This window comes from Pongo abelii, chromosome 8 (genome assembly GCF_028885655.2).
Source record: "Pongo abelii isolate AG06213 chromosome 8, NHGRI_mPonAbe1-v2.0_pri, whole genome shotgun sequence".
NCBI classification, from domain to species: domain Eukaryota; kingdom Metazoa; phylum Chordata; class Mammalia; order Primates; family Hominidae; genus Pongo; species Pongo abelii.
In genome coordinates, this window is record NC_071993.2 from 37,627,936 (window position 1) to 37,641,775 (window position 13,840).

At 38.0% G+C, this 13,840-nt stretch overlaps 1 protein-coding gene across 3 annotated transcripts in view; it reads right to left on the reverse strand.

Annotated features, from left to right (window-relative positions):
• ZNF248 (zinc finger protein 248) overlaps window positions 1-13,840 on the reverse strand; it is an 86,870-nt gene that overhangs the window by 18,411 nt on the left and 54,619 nt on the right. Inside the window, exon 7 of one of the 3 annotated variants that reach the window (XR_002916421.3) lies at window positions 11,632-13,805. The exons of the other annotated variants lie outside the window; for them this stretch is intronic. The gene's annotated coding sequence lies outside the window, so the exon portion shown is untranslated. Of the gene's footprint in view, window positions 1-11,631; window positions 13,806-13,840 lie in introns of those variants that run through there. 3 annotated transcript variants of the gene reach the window in all.

Consider the following 13,840-nt stretch of genomic DNA (forward strand, 5'->3'; position numbering starts at 1 on the left):
ACTGACTACTTTCACAAGATTTCTATGCGAGTTCTCTGATAATGGGTAAAGTGGAACTTTTTGTGTAAGGCATTTCTACACTCAGTAAACTCATAAAGTTTCTCTACTTTGTCAATTCTCTTAAAGTTTGAAATCTTAATTGCTTGTTTACATTCATTATATTCATTGGATTCTTGTCCTGTAGGAGCTCTCTGATGTACAGTAGAATGTGATGGTTCAATTATAGTTTTCATACATTGAGGATAATCATGAGATGTCTACTTTGATTGACTTCTTTGATGTATAATAATTGTTGATGAGTAACCAAAGGTCTTCCCAAATGAACCATATTCAAAGAGGCTCTCCCCTGTATGTGCTGTTTGATATAATTTTTTTGACACTGTGCAGGATTGGCCATGCTCATTGCTTTCATGGGCTTACTTTCTATTTCAGTTCTCTCATATATCCTGACAACTGACTTTTGGAAGAAAGTGCTTTCACAGTCATTAAATTCAAAAAGCATTTTTTTCCCCCCTCTCCCAACATGAGATCTCTTTTGGCTGCCAGAGTCTGCCTTATAAAAGTGTTTTCCATATTCATTAAATCCTTAGTGTGGCCCCAAAATTTGAAGCTGAACACAGTATTCATTATGACTGATATCCTTTCCATTTTGATTATATTCATGAGGTTTAATTTCAGTAGATGTTTCCTCAAGTTTAAATGCAATGTCACTTCCCACATATATCACATCCATGAGGCACCTTTCTCATGCAGTTTCTATTACTAATCATTAATTCTGAAATATATTTCAAATTTTTATCATATGAATTATATTACTGATAGAGTACTTTTCTTGAATCAACAAGATTAGTACCAATATTAAATGCCTTCCACGTAAAGTACTTTTATTATTAATCATTATTTTGTTTTTTATTAATATAACCTGTCTGGGTTGCTGGTGTTGAATATTCTGGAGTCCCCAGACTTTTTCTAGAATAGAAGAAAATTAATCACATCTGGTGAATTTTATGTTCATTATGAATTGGTTATACAACTGCACTTAAATGTTGCTAAGCTTTGGCTTCAAATACATTTCTCTCAGGAAGAAAATGCAAATTCCTCTTAATTGGTTATAGTCTATCTATTTGATTAACTGATATAACTAACTATGGGAAATAATATTTTGTAATAATAAAAGGGGGGGGAAGCAAGCAATAAATAGAAATACCTGTGGTGTTCTCCAAACACAAATCTTTAATACTTTTTTTTTTGTTGTTGTTGAGACAGTCTTGCTCTGTCGCCCAGGCTGGAGTGCAGTGGCGCAATCTTGGCTCATTGCAACCTCTGCCTCCTGGGTTCAAGCAATTCTTGTGCCTCAGCCTCCCGGGTAGCTGGGATTACAGGCATGCACACCTACAGCTGGCTTTTTTTTTTGTATTTTTATTAAAGACAGGGTTTCACCACATTGGCCATGTTGGTCTCCAACTCCTGTCCTCAAGTGATCCACCCACCTCAGCCTCCCAAAGTGCTTGGATTACAAGCATCAGCCACCATACCTGGCAAATCTTTAATACTTGTAAGGAATAAATACACCAAATGATGATCTATCCTTGTATCAAGACTACGTTCACAGCTTTTTATGAGTGCTGATATAGTCATCTTAGTCTATCAGAGTTGTTTAGTAATAAGCCGATCCTAATCACCAAATCCCATTTTCCCCCTTTCAATATTCTAGGTTACCTTTTTTTTTGCAAAAAAAAGTATTTGTAAAATAATATTGTTTAATTCGATTTTACATCTTGGTTCACACATCTGTAGTTTCTACCATTTTGGGGGAGAACAGAAAAATATCTCTCCCTCAACTGGCTCCTCCATCAATCAATTAGAATATCAGTTACACATAAACATTAGGAAGACAAAAATAGAGGCAGTTATACAGCAGAATTATAAGCAAGGTGAAAAAAAGAAACCTCATGCATCAACAAATATAGTTTTTTTTTCTAGAGCCCCTAACTGCAAATGGAAGATAAGAAAGGAGAGAATTATAACATCTAATAGTAATTAAGTCTAACTGATTTAATCCTCACAACCCTTTGAGATAGGTTATATTATTATCCCTGTTTTAAAGATGAGGAAGCTAAGGCATAAAAAGATTAAGAAACTTGTCTAAAGACATACAACCAGAGTAGTAAAGAATAGTTTCTTGAAAGCAATTGAAGTTAAACATTCAAAGTATCTGGGGATGTAAATTACACTTTAAACAAAGATCTAGGTGTTTCAGGAGGCTTCAGGAATGAAGTTGGACCCCCTACCTCATGATATATATATATAAATCAACTCAAAATGGATCAAAGACCTAAATGAAAGAGCTAATACTTTAAAACCCCTTGAGGAAAACACAGGGCAAAATCTTAGATTAATTTTAGATTAGGTAGTGGTTGCTTAGATATGACACCCAAAGCATGAGCTACCAAAGAAAAAATGAATAAATTGAACATCAACAAAATTAAAACTTTTGTGCTTCCTAAGATACCATCAAAAAAGTGAAAAGACATCCCACAGAATGGGAAAAAGTATTTGTAAAATTACATATCTGACAAGGGTCTGGTATTCAAATATATTCAAAAAAAAATTATTATATCCCAACAACAAAAAGACAGCCCAATTAAAAAGCAGGCAAAGGATATGAATAGAAATTTCTCAAAAGAAGATAACATTAATGGCCAACAAGCACATGTAAAGATGTTCAACAGCTTTAGCCATTAGGGAAAATCAACTCAAAACCACAATGAGATCTTCTTTCACTAGAAAGGCCGTAATAAAAAAGATGGACCAAAAACAAGTATTGGGGAGATGTAGAGAAGTTAAATCCCTCATGCACATTGTTGGTTAGAATGCAAAATGGTGCTTCCTCTTTGATAAACAGTTTGGTAGTTCCTCAAAAAGTTAAATTTGAGAGTTAGTATATGACTCAGCAACTCTACTCCTAGGTATATATCCAGAGAATTAAAACCATATTTTCATGCAAAAATGTATACACAAATGCACAGCAGCATTGTTTCCATCTCATAATAGCCCAAAGGTGGAAACAATCCAAATGTCTACGAACTGATAATAGATAAACCAAATTTGGTATATCTGTACAATGTAACACAACACAGCTTTAACAATGAATAAAGTACTGAGACATGCTACAATAAATGAACCTTGAAAATATTATGCTAAGTGAAAGAAGTCAGACATCAAAGGCCACAGATTATATAATTCCATTTATATGAAATATACAGAATAGGCAAATTTACACAAACAAAAAGCCAATTAGTGGTTGCCTAGGGGAGTGACTGCTGATGGCTATGGGGTTTCTTTTGAGAGTGATGAAAATGTTCTGGAATTCAGATAGGAGTGATGGTTGTACAACTATATGAATACACTAAAAACTAGTGGATGTTGTGGTATGTGACTTTCATCTCAATAAAAAAATGTTAATAAAACAATGAGGAATTTCCATGTGTACTAATTTGGAAAGATCTCCAGTATATACTGTTATATGTAAAAATTAAAGGACAAGGTATATAATGTTCTATCCTTTGTGTAAGAAGAGTGTAGAAATATATACACAGATACACATGTACATGTATATTCACATGAATACAAACATAACAAGAAAGGGGTAAAAATATATATTATGTGTGGACACAAACATATATGTATACACATATATGCATGCAGGTAGGTAGATTGATATAAAACCTAATTTACTTGTCTGCATTAAAAAAATGAAAAAAATGCACATGTAAAAACTTTGTTCCCTATAATTCCCTAGAAGGGGAGGGTGGTGATGGAACAGGTATAGAAGTCAGAATTCACATTGTGTAACATTTATATTGTTTATACTGTATTAATTTTTCAAAATGTAAGTACATTACCCAACCTATATGCACACACAGAAAAATAAAAATAAAAATAAATCATCACAGTTTGCTATATACTATCTAGTAATAGCTGGCACTGTTAGGTCAAGTGTACATGTCTTCTCCTTGCAGAGTATTTAAAGAATGACATCTCCATCTGAAAATGCCAACCCTGTATGTACATGCTAACATTTTAGGTCTTCAGATGTTTGACCAGCCAGAAGACAGTTTTTCATTTTCTAATCAACAGCTTCCTTATTAAAGTGCAATATAATAACTGATAAAAACTGGAATGAAAAATTAACATTAACTACAGATTAAAGATTTTAAGAATCATGCCTTTTAAAGATTAATATATAATAAAAAACCTAAAAAATGTACAATTTTAAAATAAGTATGTGAAAAAATAAAATAAATGTGTATCCAAAATTGGACCAGAGTTATTAGAAAACCAGAAAAACTATAAACCACAAGGTCAAGAGATCGAGACCATCCTGGCCAACACGGTGATACCCCATCTCTACTAAAAATACAAAAATTAGCTGAGCGTGATTGCGCACGCCTGTAGTCCCAGCTACTCGGAAGGCTGAAGCAGGAGAATTGCTTGAACGCGGGAGGTGGAGGTTGCAGTGAGCTGAGATCGCGCCACTGCACTCCAATCTGGTGACAGAGCGAGACTTTGTCTCAAAAAAAAAAAAAAAAAAAAAAACTTCCAGTGTTTGCTAACACTTCCTGAGTTATCTCTGAAAATCAGGTGCACGGTTAGGATGCCAGCTTACACTCAGTAAGACTCATAAGAAGGGTGAGACAGGACAAGACGAACCTAATGGAGAATTAATTAAGGATGAATGGAAGAAAAAATACACACAGACATAGTAATACATGTAATGATAACTGTGGCATTATAATTCACTGGAGAAAAACGCTAATAACTAGGGTTGGTTGCAACTGGTGTTATGTGGAAAAAAGTAAAATTATATTTGTCCTCATATTATCTACAATAATGAGTTCCAGATTGATTCAAGCCTTAAATATTTTTTTTCTTTATTATTATTATTATTATACTTTAGGCTCTATGGTACATGTGCGCAACGTGCAGGTAAGTTACATATGTACACATGTGCCATGCTGGTGCGCTGCACCCACCAACTCGTCATCTAGCATTAGGTATATCTCCCAATGCTATCCCTCCCCCCTCCCACCACCCCACAACAGTCCCCGAAGTGTGATGTTCCCCTTCCTGTGTCCATGTGTTCTCATTGTTCAATTCCCACCTGTGAGTGAGAATATGCGGTGTTTGGTTTTTTGTTCTTGCGATAGTTTACTGAGAATGATGATTTCCAATTTCATCCATGTCCCTACAAAGGACATGAACTCATCATTTTTTATGGCTGCATAGTATTCCATGGTGTATATGTGCCACATTTTCTTAATCCAGTCTATCATTGTTGGACATTTGGGTTGGTTCCAAGTCTTTGCTATTGTGAATAATGCTGCAATAAACATACGTGTGCAAGTGTCTTTATAGCAGCATGATTTATAGTCCTTTGGGTATATACCCAGTAATGGGATGGCTGGGTCAAATGGAATTTCTAGTTCTAGATCCCTGAGGAATCGCCACACTGACTTCCACAAGGGTTGAGTTAGTTTACAGTCCCACCAACAGTGTAAAAGTGTTCCTATTTCTCCACATCCTCTCCAGCACCTGTTGTTTCCTGACTTTTTAATGATTGCCATTCTAACTGGTGTGAGATGGTATCTCATTGTGGTTTTGATTTGCATTTCTCTGATGGCCAGTGATGGTGAGCATTTTTTCATGTGTTTTTTGGCTGCATAAATGTCTTCTTTTGAGAAATGTCTGTTCATGTCCTTCGCCCACTTTTTGATGGGGTTGTTTTTTTCTTGTAAATTTGTTGGAGTTCATTGTAGATTCTGGATATTAGCCCTTTGTCAGATGAGTAGGTTGCGAAAATTTTCTCCCATTTTGTAGGTTGCCTGTTCACTCTGATGGTAGTTTCCTTTGCTGTGCAGAAGCTCTTTAGTTTAATTAGATCCCATTCGTCAATTTTGGCTTTTGTTGCCATTGCTTTTGGTGTTTTAGACATGAAGTCCTTGCCCATGCCTATGTCCTCAATGGTAATGCCTAGGTTTTCTTCTAGGGTTTTTATGGTTTTAGGTCTAACATTTAAGTCTTTAATCCATCTTGAATTGATTTTTGTATAAGGTGTAAGGAAGGGATCCAGTTTCAGCTTTCTACATACGGCTAGCCAGTTTTCCCAGCACCATTTATTAAATAGGGAATCCTTTCCCCATTTCTTGTTTTTGTCAGGTTTGTCAAAGATCAGATAGTTGTAGATATGTGGCATTATTTCTGACGGCTCTGTTCTGTTCCATTGATCTATATCTCTGTTTTGGTACCAGTACCATGCTGTTTTGGTTACGGTAGCCTTGTAGTATAGTTTGAAGTCAGGTAGTGTGATGCCTGCAGCTTTGTTCTTTTGGCTTAGGATTGACTTGGCGATGCGGGCTCTTTTTTGGTTCCATATGAACTTTAAAGTAGTTTTTTCCAATTGTGTGAAGAAAGTCATTGGTAAATTGATGGGGATGGCATTGAATCTGTAAATTACCTTGGGAAGGATGGCCATTTTCACAATATTGATTCTTCCTACCCATGAGCATGGAATGTTCTTCCATTTGTTTGTATCCTCTTTTATTTCCTTGAGCAGTGGTTTGTAGTTCTCCTTGAAGAGGTCCTTCACATCCCTAGTAAGTTGGATTCCTAGGTATTTTATTCTCTTTGAAGCAAAGGAACACAGTTCCTCACCAGTAACGGAACAAAGCTGGATGGAGAATGACTTTGACGAGCTGAGAGAAGAAGGCTTCAGACGATCAAATTACTCCGAGCTACAGGAGGATATTCAAACCAAAGGCAAAGAAGTTGAAAACTTTGAAAAAAATTTAGAAGAATGTATAACTAGAATAACCAATACAGAGAAGTGCTTAAAGGAGCTGATGGAGCTGAAAACCAAGGCTCGAGAATTACGTGAAGAATGCAGAAGCCTCAGGAGCCGATGCGATCAAATGGGAGAAAGGGTATCAGCCCTGGAAGATGAAATGAATGAAATGAAGCGAGAAGGGAAGTTTAGAGAAAAAAGAATAAAAAGAAACGAGCAAAGCCTCCAAGAAATGTGGGACCATGTGAAAAGACCAAATCTACGTCTGATTGGTGTACCTGAAAGTGACGGGGAGAATGGAAACAAGTTGGAAAACACTCTGCAGGATATTATCCAGGAGAACTTCCCCAATCTAGCAAGGCAGGCCAACATTCAGATTCAGGAAATACAGAGAACACCACAAAGATACTCTTCGAGAAGAGCAACTCCAAGACACATAATTGTCAGATTCACCAAAGTTGAAATGAAGGAAAAAATGTTAAGGGCAGCCAGAGAGAAAGGTCAGGTTACCATCAAAGGGAAGCCCATCAGACTAACAGCGGATCTCTCGGCAGAAACCCTACAAGCCAGAAGAGAGTGGGGGCCAATATTCAACTTTCTTAAAGAAAAGAATTTTCAACCCAGAATTTCATATCCTGCCAAACTAAGCTTCATAAGTGAAGGAGAAATAAAATACTTTACAGACAAGCAAATGCTGAGAGATTTTGTCACCACCAGGCCTGCCCTAAAAGAGCTCCTGAAGGAAGCGCTAAACATGGAAAGGCACAACCGGTACCAGCCACTGCAAAATCATACCGAAATGTAAAGACCATCGAGACTAGGAAGAGACTGCATCAACTAACGAGCAAAATAACCAGCTAACATCATAATGACAGGATCAGATTCACACATAACAATATTAACTTTAAATGTAAATGGACTAAATGCTCCAATTAAAAGACACAGACTGGCAAATTGGATAAATACTCAAGACCCATCAGTGTGCTGTATTCAGGAAACCCACCTCACGTGCAGAGACACACATAGGCTCAGAATAAAAGGATGGAGGAAGATCTACCAAGCAAATGGAAAACAAAAAAAGGCAGGGGTTGCAATCCTAGTCTCTGATAAAACAGACTTTAAACCAACAAAGATCAAAAGAGACAAAGAAGGCCATTACATAATGGTAAAGGGATTAATTCAACAAGAAGAGCTAACTATCCTAAATATACATGCACCCAATACAGGAGCACCCAGATTGATAAAGCAAGTCCTGAGTGACCTACAAAGAGACTTAGACTCCCACACATTAATAATGGGAGACTTTAACACCCCACTGTCAACATTAGACAGATCAACGAGACAGAAAGTCAACAAGGATACCCAGGAATTGAACTCAGCTCTGCACCAAACAGACCTAATAGACATCTACAGAACTCTCCACCCCAAATCAACAGAATATACATTTTTTTCAGCACCACACCACACCTATTCCAAAATTGACCATATACTTGGAAGTAAAGCTCTCCTCAATAAATGTAAAAGAACAGAAATTATAACAAACTATCTCTCAGATCACAGTGCAATCAAGCTAGAACTCAGGATTAAGAATCTCACTCAAAACCGCTCAACTACGTGGAAACTGAACAACCTGCTCCTGAATGACTACTGGGTACATAACGAAATGAAGGCAGAAATAAAGATGTTCTTTGAAACCAACGAGAACCAAGACACAACATACCAGAATCTCTGGGATGCATTCAAAGCAGTGTGTAGAGGGAAATTTATAGCACTAAATGCCCACAAGAGAAAGCAGGAAAGATCCAAAATTGACACCCTAACATCACAATTAAAAGAACTAGAAAAGCAAGAGCAAACACATTCAAAAGCTAGCAGAAGGCAAGAAATAACTAAAATCAGAGCAGAACTGAAGGAAATAGAGACACAAAAAACCCTTCAAAAAATTAATGAATCCAGGAGCTGGTTTTTTGAAAGGATCAACAAAATTGATAGACCGCTAGCAAGATTAATAAAGAAAAAAAGAGAGAAGAATCAAATAGATGCAATAAAAAATGATAAAGGGGATATCACCACCGATCCCACAGAAATACAAACTACCATCAGAGAATATTACAAACACCTCTACGCAAATAAACTAGAAAATCTAGAAGAAATGGATAAATTCCTCAACACATACACCCTCCCAAGACTAAACAAGGAAGAAGTTGAATCGCTGAATAGACCAATAACAGGAGCTGAAATTGTGGCAATAATCAATAGCTTACCAACCAAAAAAAGTCCAGGACCAGATGGGTTCACAGCCGAACTCTACCAGAGGTACAAGGAGGAGCTGGTACCATTCCTTCTGAAACTATTCCAATCAATAGAAAAAGAGGGAATCCTCCCTAACTCATTCTATGAGGCCAGCATCATCCTGATACCAAAGCCTGGCAGAGACACAACAAAAAAAGAGAATTTTAGACCAATATCCTTGATGAACATTGATGCAAAAATCCTCAATAAAATACTGGCAAACAGAATCCAGCAGCACATCAAAAAGCTTATCCACCATGATCAAGTGGGCTTCATCCCTGGGATGCAAGGCTGGTTCAATATACGCAAATCAATATATGTAATCCAGCATATAAACAGAACCAAAGACAAAAACCACATGATTATCTCAATAGATGCAGAAAAGGCCTTTGACAAAATTCAACAACCCTTCATGCTAAAAACTCTCAATAAATTAGGTATTGATGGGACATATCTCAAAATAATAAGAGCTATTTATGACAAACCCACAGCCAATATCATACTGAATGGGCAAAAACTGGAAGCATTCCCTTTGAAAACTGGCACAAGACAGGGATGCCCTCTCTCACCACTTCTATTCATCATAGTGTTGGAAGTTCTGGCCAGGGCAATTAGGCAAGAGAAGGAAATCAAGGGTATTCAATTAGGAAAAGAGGAAGTCAAATTGTCCCTGTTTGCAGATGACATGATAGTATATCTAGAAAACCCCATTGTCTCAGCCCAAAATCTCCTTAAGCTGATAAGCAACTTCAGCAAAGTCTCAGGATACAAAATCAATGTACAAAAATCACAAGCATTCTTATACATCAATAACAGACAAACAGAGAGCCAAATCATGAGTGAACTCCCATTCACAATTGCTTCAAAGACTTAAATATTTTTCTAGTATTAAAAAATACTAGAAGTAGGCCAGGTGTGGTGGCTCATGCTTGTTTTCCCAGCACTTTGGGAGGCTGGGGTAGGAGGATTGCTTGAGCCCAAGAGTTCAAGACACACCTGGGCAACATAATGAGACTCTGTCTCTATCAAAAATAAAAATAAAAAAAGGAAAAAAAAGAAAAAAGAAAATACTAGACATAGTATATTAATTTAAAAATTTAAAAAACTTTTATTTTAGGTTCAGGGGTACATGTACGGGTTTGTTATATAGGTAAGTTGCATGTCACGAAGATTTGGTTTACAGATTATTTTGTCACCCAGGTAATAAGCATAGTACTCCACAGGTAGTTTTTTGACACTCACCCTCCTCCTATCCTCTACCCTCAAATAGTCCCCAGTGTCTATTGTTCCTTTCATTGTGTTCATGTGTACTCAATGTCTAGCTCCTACTTATAAGTGAGAATATATAGTATTTGGTTTCCTGTTCCTGTGTTAGTTCTCTCAGGATAATGGCCTCCAGCTCCACCTTTTGTTGCTGCAAAAGACATGATCTCATTCATTTTTATGGCTGCATAGTATTCCATGGTGTATATGTGCAATATATTCTTTATCCAGTCTACTGTTGATTGATATTTAGGTTGATTCCATGTCTTTGCTATTGTGAATAGTGCTGCAAAGAACATATGTGTGCATGTGTCTTTATGGCAGAATGACTTATATTCCTTTGGGTATATACCCACTAATGGGGTTGCTAGGTAGAATGGTAGTTCTGTTTTAAGTTCTTTGAGAAATTGCTAAACTGCTTTCCACAGTGGCTGTACTAATTTACATTCCCACCAGCAGTGTATGAACATTAAACAACATTTTTTCTTTCTTTTTTTTTTTTTTTTTTGAGAGGGAGTCTCTCTCTGTCACCCAAGCTGGAGTGCAGTGGCACGATCTTGGCTGACTGCAACCTCTGCCTCCCAGGTTCAAGTGATTCTCCTGCCTCAGCCTCCCAAGTAGCTGGCATCTGCCACTACACCCAGCTAATTTTTGTATTTTTAGTAGAGATGGGGTTTCACCATATTGGCCAGGTTGATCTCGAACTCCCAACCTCAGGTGATCCACCTGCCTTGGCCTCCCAAAGTGCTGGGGTTACAGACATGAGCCACTGCGCCCGGCCTAAACAACATTTAAAAAAAATCATTATATTTGCTGGGCGCGGTGGCTCACGCCTGTAATCCCAGCACCTTGGGAGGCTGAGGCAGGCAGATAATGAGGTCAGGAGATCAAGACCATCCTGGCTAACATGGTGAAACCCCATCTCTATGAAAAATATAAAAAATTACCTGGACGTGGTGGCATGCACCTGTAGACCCAGCTACTCAGGAGGCTGAGGCATGAGAATCCCTTGAACCCAGGAGTGGGAGGTTGCAGTAAGCTGAGATTGCACCACTGCACTCCAGCCTGGGTGACAGAGCAAGACTCCGTCTCAAAAAAAAAACATTATATTGAATTAAATAAGAACTTTAAGATTTTAAAAAATCAAATACAAAAAAATCAACAGATCAGCTTAGATAAAAATATTCTCATAAAGCCAAAGGCAATGTATAAATAAAATGCAAGAGAAAAACTTGGAGAGTTGGTAACAAATATAATACACAAAGAATTATTCTCCAAAATATATACGAGAGCCTTAAAAATAATATAGAAAAATGATTCAAAAATAGTAATTTGTTTACAAAAAACCCATAAATATAGGATATATAAGCTCATTAGTAATCTGAAAAATGCATATTAAAATGACAGAGTTTTCACAGAAGTTAGATTGGCAAGAAGCCTAAAGTCCGACAACACCAAGTGTCAGCAAGGAAGCAGAGTGAGTGGCAGTCTCATGTGCAGTACCACAGATGAAAGGAAGGAATTGTTCAAGCAGAGCTATGTTAAGGGCATGCAGACCATTCAGCCTTCTTCTGGATACTCTGAATCTTATGTCTGGATGAAGCAAGACCACTGAAAAATTGTCCACTTGAACCCCAATGTTTTAATCTCCTGAAAGACTTCTCTTTGAATTCTCTTTTGCTGTCAGAAAGATCAGAGGATTTTTGATCAGAAAGATCAAAAATCTGCAGCTCAGCTTGGATAATCTGGGACATTACAGGACCTGCATGTATTGAAAACCGACTTTGCTCAGTTACTGACCTGCTACTTTATAGTTTCCCTGATGTTGAGTTTTATCTATTTCTGTTTTTTCTGTTTTAATTTCTGTTCCCTTATAAATCTCACAAAGTCCATTGTAAAACAAAGTGGGAATAAACAACTCGCCTGGGATCCGTTCGTTTCTTGTTACTCATGGAGAATGGAAGATAATTATAAAGGTAAAGCTGGGGAAGAAGGAAAGAGAATGAGATCCTGTGCAACCTGGCTGCCATGCAGCTTGCAGACTCACCTGCCTAGAAAACTTGCATGCAAGGCCCCTGGGGGGAATGTCCCTTTAACCCTAAGAACAGGAGAGACACTGTGGAGGAACACCCACATGTCCATGCCGACTCTGACAGGTCACCAAAAGTTTAGACGTGCAATTTTTTATTAGATCACTGTAAATATTTCCTACTAATTCATAAAAAATGCATGTTCCCCTCCCATTGGCTAAAAGAAAAATTTAAGACAACAGAGAATCAATCAAGCAAATTACAATACAGAAAAGAAAAACTGCAGTCATTAAAACACTGGAAAAAAACACCCTGGCTGTACTGTTTCTCAGCCTTCCTAACGATAGTACTTGTCCCTTCAGTTAGAAAATCCTCCTCAACATTTCCAGAAAACAGATGCGGGTGCTTTAGTTGTTTATTTTAACTCAGTTGCAGTTTCTCAAAAGGATCTTTTAATTTTAAAAACTTGACGTGGCTTAATTGTTTAAGACTGGATGGCACTTAGACTTTTTTGTTTTTTGTTTTGAGACAGGGTCTGGCTCTGTTGCCCGGGCTGTACCACAGTGGCATGATTCACAGCTCACTGCAGCCTTGAACTCCTGGGCTGAAGCTCAAGTGATCCTCCAGTCTCGGCCTCTTAAGTAGGAGGACTACAAGTGCGCACCACCACAGCCAGATAATTTTTTTTGTAGAGACCGGGTCTCACTATGTTGCCCAGGCTGGTCTTGAATTCCTGGACTCAAGCAGTCCTCCAACGCCGGCCTCCCAGAGTGCTGGGATTACAGGCATGAGCCACCGAGCCCAGCCCTAATGAGTTATTTTCTGAGTATGCCACTAACAAATGAAATGATTAAATAAGTCACACCTTCTAGGCCCATTTTTTGACCTTTATACAACACTGTCACTTGATTTTTGTAACATCAGAATAGGAACAATGATGCATCTCCACAGGCTGCAAAGACAGTGAGTAGGCAGGAAGGGAGCAGGTTTATGGAGGAGCACAGGGATGAGTTCCCCATCTAGGCGATGCCTTTCCCAGACTGTGTCCTCACAGTCCTCACAGTGGGCAGTGACGTGTCCTCTCCTGTGCTGCCTGCCCCTTGCTCACCCTGGCAGCCTAATTCTTCCTGAAAGCCCATCCACTGGACAGTCTGCCATGGTTTCTGCATGTGCTGACATCACCAAGTGTTATTTAACTGTACAGGAGTGCCAAGAACGTCTTCAGTGAACAGGCAGTTCCATACATGCTCTTTCCTGGCCTTTTCCACTCTGCTCTGAGGCTCTGCTGAAAGGTCTCAGATCAGAAGTGTGACCTTCCACGTGGGTTCTTAGGGACTACTCCTTATTACCTCAAAAGCTACTTTATTCCAAGGATGCTGGGACAAGGGGACAAAGTAAATTTAGTTGGAAC